The following is a 5,710-nucleotide window of genomic DNA, read 5'->3' as shown; positions in this document are numbered from 1 at the left end:
ATATAACCTACATCCAGAAAAATAAATATGAAAAGGGAAAATTTGAAATAGATTTAACATTTTAGAAATCTTGAAGCAATTTTATGAAAAACATAAAAAAAAAAAAAAAAAAAAAGGTTGTAAAACGCTGAAGAAGATTTTATGGTGTATATAGGCACCGATAGACGCAAGCTGCTGGAAATCAAAGCAGCTTGCCTGGAAGGTGACTCTGTAATGGTTGATCTTTGAGAAGGGTCTCTCAAAATGGCTAAATCCTATGCCATTTCCATCTTCTCTCCCTTCTCTTTCAACATCACAATTTTTTTTTTTTTTTTTTTGGCTTTAAGAAGAAAAAAAGTGTGAGAAGTTCGGTAAGCAGATTAGTTGACAGAGAGAAATCAAAGAGATCTCACAACAACCGGCCAGTTAACTTCTCAAAGATGTTTGATTTAGCTACAGCCACTTTGGCAAATTCAAGAACAAGGGTATTGATCAAAGTTTCTCACCCTTCTCTTGGTACATGTAGCCACTACCAAATACATCAATATCAAATATGAAAAAAGAAAAAAAAGAGATTGAATGAAGTTCAGAGTTAGATAAGTTAGAACAACAGAGCTAATGAAATTTGAAAGAGAGCGGCTGTGAAAACTGTGAGATATGAGAGATAATACAATGATGCCGATACCTAAAACCCCTAGTTGCTGTCTTTATAGATGGGCAGGAATGATCTCAGCCACTCATCTTCATGTTATGTGGTCAGATCAAGATGTTGACACAGCAGATAGCACTAGTATAATATCCTCTAAAAAATTTAGCGTTTAACACGTTAAAAAGTTAATTTATTAAATTTAACATACAATTAACTTACTCAGTTACTGTACATCACATCTCTTCTTTTTTTTTCTTTTTTTTTTTTTAGAAACACTCTACACCACATTCACATCTCAAATTTATCACATCTACTCTTTTTTTTTATTCCTCTCTCTCTCTCTCTCTCTCTCTCTCTCTTTTTCTCATATTCTATAATAGTTCCACCCCAAAACTCTCCACTACCATAAACCCAAAACCTTCCACCACCATAAAACCTCCATAAAATCCTCCACCACCACCAAAATCGCAACCCACCACCACAAGCCCTCACAAAACCCAAATCAAAACAAAAACTCCTTGCAAAAAACATAACTGAAAACCCCATCACCCATATTTGAAGATCAAGAAAAGAAAAACCAAACCACTACAACTCAGAGAGAGAGAGAGAGAGAGAGAGAGAGAGAGAGAGAGAGAGAGAGAGAGAGAGCTCGGTTGCGGGGAAAGGTCAATGCATGTCTAAGAGTGAAAGTGAGAAAGGCTGAAAAGAAACTAGATAGACAATAGACCAGGTGAGAGCAAAGAGAAAAATGATTTTTTTTTTTTAAATAGCATTTCTATCTATACCGTGCCAATAGTAAGACCAAATTTATTTAGCATTTGAAATATCTGATATTTATGGGTTTTTGATGTATAGTATGTTAAATGCTAAAAATTTTGCATTTAGCTAACCTGGTGCTAATGCTCTACATTGAGTGGTTTAGAACACCCAAATTGCTATTAAAACATCAAATAAATAAATATAAAAACTTCTCATATCTGAGTTAGTATATCTAATATTTGTTTTACATATAGCTACAATAACTTGGTATCTGAAGCAATTACTATAGCCCGTTAATAAAAATTAAATATAGTTTTTTATTCAAAATTCTCGCTCTTCCTTTAATAAAATAATCTCTCTCTCTCTCTCTCTCTCTCTCTCTCTCTCTCTCTCTCTCTCTCTCTCTCTCTCTCTCTCTCTCTCTCTCTCTCTCTCTCTCTCTCTGATTTAGGATTGCTATTAGTGGGTTATGGCTTGCTTTGAGATGGTACAGTCGTGGTTGGGATTTTCTTTTTCTTTTTTTTCTTTTTTTCTTTTTTTTTTGCTTGGTTGAAGTGGATTAGATTAGATGGTGGGTATAATGGTGAATTATGAATCTGGTGTTGTTAGGATCGATGCGTGAGAGGCTAAGGGGGTAGAATCGAGCAGAGAGAGAGAGAGTGAGAGAGAGGTTTATGGGTGGTGATGGCAGTGTGTTATGGATGTGAGTAGGGATGACAAAATTTAGCACGACCTGCGAAACTGACACGACTAACCCATTTATAAACAGGTCATGGGTTGAGGCTAAACAACTTTGGGTCATATTCAAGTCAACACGGCTGACCTGTTTAATAAATGATTCATGCTCATGTTCAACATACGAACTCATCTAACCCGTTTAGCTTATAAAGGTATTAGCTTTTGACATATTGTTATTATTGCTTTTTTTTTCTAATTATATATTTGTTACTATATTTATTGTTGTAATTTTATTTTAATTTTAGATATATAGGAATTAATAACATGTTATTCAAGTAAGGTATGATCTATTAATCAAATAGGTTATTAAATAGGTCATTTGTATTGACTTATACATGACTTGTTAATTAAACGAGTTAAACATGTCGTGTCGGGTTAACCTGTTTAATAAACAGGTTGTGTTAAGGTTGAGGATATTTAACACGTTTACGAAACAAGTTGGGTTTGGGTCAACCCATATAGTCGGATACTTATGACTCAACACGACATGAACTCGACCTGCAAACACAAATTGCCACCACTAGATGTGAGTTTGTGGTGGTGGACCGGTGGTTGCTGGGCGATGGCCGATGGCCGATGGGTTTGTTAGGAAGTGAGCATCAATGACTGTGTGTTGTAGTTGTTGGTTGCTTAAGAGGAAGAGGGAGAAAGAGACCAAGAGGAATAGGACAAGAGAGAAAGAGAGTGAAAAAAATGAATAGTATTGGGTGTGATGTGAAAAATAAGAAATGAATGTTGGGGTGAGTTGTCGAATAGAATCAATAGATTGTTAAAACACAAAAAGTAATTTTCCAGAGTGTAAAATGAGGATTTTTTTTTTTTAAGACTAACAACAACAAAGACACATACAAGTGCACAACAAATAAAAATCCCTTTTCTAAAAACTCATAACCTTTTGCTTTAAAATAAGCTTTTGAGATACCCATTTTTCTAAAATAAGCCTTTTCAAAGAGTCATGAGATTTTCAAAAAGAAAATACTCATCTTGTCAAATGTAAAAAAGGTTTTCTTTTATAAACATAAGAAACTTTCTCATCTTTTTAAAATGAATAAAACCTCTTTTCCAAAGGAAAGTCCCTTTTCACACAAATAAAAATGCTTTCAAATAATCTTCTCTTAAGTGGCATAATTTTTAAAGAGGTTGTGATGTATCCATAATCCACTTCAATTGATGTATCCCCCTCTCCTACACTAATCATTTTGGTTTGTTGTGTTTGTGCATGAAAATTATAATTGGAGAATAAAATTGCTTATTTTTGCTTTTAAAGGCATAAGGTGACACTTTTTTCTCCCCCCTCTCTTTCCTTTTACATTGTCAAATAATAAAATTGCTTGTTTTTGCTTTTAGATATATAGTGAATAATACTCACATAATATATATATATATATATATATATATATTTATATATATATATCATTTCCTGCAACATAGTAAATATTTTTCAAATCATATTTATGTATATATTTTGCATGTTTTTTGTACATATTCTTTGCAAATCATATCACATGCTATTTACATATGTAAATAAGATATTAACACATTATGTATATGTATTGTTTGTACCAAATCACTTTTAAAAAAAAAATGCCAAGTATTTAATTTATTTTTCAAAATATGAACGTTTTGATTAAATTAAAATGAGGTACTATCCTTTAGATAGACAATATTGGGTGCTTAACACCTTCCCCAACCATAACTAAACTTCTGAATCTAAGAATCTTTGATTCGAGACTTTGGTTACCTTAATTAGCTTATGAACCCTTATGATTGGTTTTTAGTTAATTAGGTGATTAAAATTAATTAACAAATAGATGAACAATCACACCTAAAATAAAACCAATGGTTGGTGGCAACTCTTCCAAATAAAGTAAAAAGACACACACACACACACCTCACCCTAGTAACAACATACAGGCACATCACATTACCAAGCTCCAATGTGGAAACTAGAAAAAGGGAAACCGAGAAAAGCCTAGTGCCCACAACCTGGCACGCATCTCTATCTTTCACCACATCCTTCTTTCCCAAGCGTCTACAACTATCAATTAATTTGAACTAAAGTATATGTATTGTATAAGAGAGAGAGCAAATCCATGGCATGGAGAATATGCAGTGCCAATGGTTAGTTTGTAATTATTTATTATTTTTATTTATGTTTATATTTATGTTTATGTTATGTATATAGTTATATTATAAATGTAGTGGTTTCTTTGTTTAAAAAAAAATATATATATATATATATATATATATTAACTTGGTTTATATATATGGATGAGTAGAAATAAAAGTAATTTAGCATTTTTTTTTTTTTATAAAAATGTTTTAAAAACAAATCTAGTACTATAATAAGTTAACTTTGAGTTGATCAAATCAATTCAAAATGTCAAATGTTAACGGGCATAGTATCTATTTCTTGCATATACCTCCAACTCCTTGCTTTAATAGTTGACATGAAACATGATTACAAATTCGTCTATAGGTCAAATCGAATATGAAAATTTTGAAATTGATAGGTCCAAGATTCATTGATAACTCAAACTTTGTACCAAGAATTTTTACTATTTTTGTAGGAATGTTGGCTGCCATTAGCTTAGAATCCTAATTAATATAAAAACAATAATCATAAATGATTTTGTTACGATACTTCTACTTCATTGTTTGTTTGAAATGTATGTAAAGTAGAAGAGTTGCGGACACTTTATGCCTATATCTCAAAACCCATGGAGAATCTATTAGAGAATTAACAAAAAATTATATTTCTCACTTGCTCAATTGGAGAGTTGATGATTTCACCTAAAATAATAATTCAAATTGAAATTCATCTTTCAAACATTTGGATAGACCTTTTACATTATGTTGGTGCAAGAAACATATATATATATATATATATATATATTGAGTAAAACTTCAAACTCAACCTACTATAACATATATATATGTTATTTGGAATAGAATCCAATCTTTTATTTCTTATATCTAATGTGATATTGAATACACCATTAAACTTGTTACATCTAATATGAACCATGAAATGGATTAATTTTAATTAAATGGAAAGGATATTCCATGTCATTAATTCAAATGCTATATGCCACCCTAGATGTTTAATAAAGGGAGTCAATTTTGTACTGAATGTCATTTCGGTTTGGTTAGGATATTTTTTTATAAATAAATATTCTCTCTCTCACACACACACACACACATATAAATATATATATATATATATTTTTTTTATGTTTTTATTTATGTATATGTTGTTGAAGGCCAAAATTTCACAAGAAAGCCCATTCCATGAAAAGTAAAGAAGGCCCAATTCAAGCAGCAAGAAGAATCAACATTAAGGCCCAATTTATATTCAGATTTCCAGCAAAAAGGTCATCAAAAAGTCCAGCAAGATTCAGTGAAAGAACTGGGCCGGGATACCCAGAGGCTGCCAGAGGCCCGGGATTCTCAGAGGCCCGGGATCTTCAGGTAATGCAGGACAGCTGCTGTAGGATTGAGACAACTCAAGAAAGGTACCACGAAATACAAGAAATGAAGAACAGAGATGTCCTTCTCAAGTACCCACTGATGCAGCAAAGAATC

The 5,710-nt window shown here is 32.0% G+C and overlaps 1 non-coding gene across 1 annotated transcript; it reads right to left on the bottom strand.

Moving 5' to 3' along the window:
* Positions 1 to 334: 334 nt before the first annotated feature.
* LOC115966123 lies at positions 335 to 441 on the bottom strand. The gene has a single exon (XR_004086313.1). It is a non-coding gene; the product is annotated as a small nucleolar RNA snoR109 (small nucleolar RNA).
* Positions 442 to 5,710: the final 5,269 nt, after the last annotated feature.

Source organism: Quercus lobata, chromosome 10 (genome assembly GCF_001633185.2).
Source record: "Quercus lobata isolate SW786 chromosome 10, ValleyOak3.0 Primary Assembly, whole genome shotgun sequence".
Taxonomy (NCBI): Eukaryota; Viridiplantae; Streptophyta; class Magnoliopsida; order Fagales; family Fagaceae; genus Quercus; species Quercus lobata.
The sequence above is the reverse complement of the archived record's forward strand: the minus strand, read 5'-3'. Positions and strand labels throughout refer to the sequence as shown.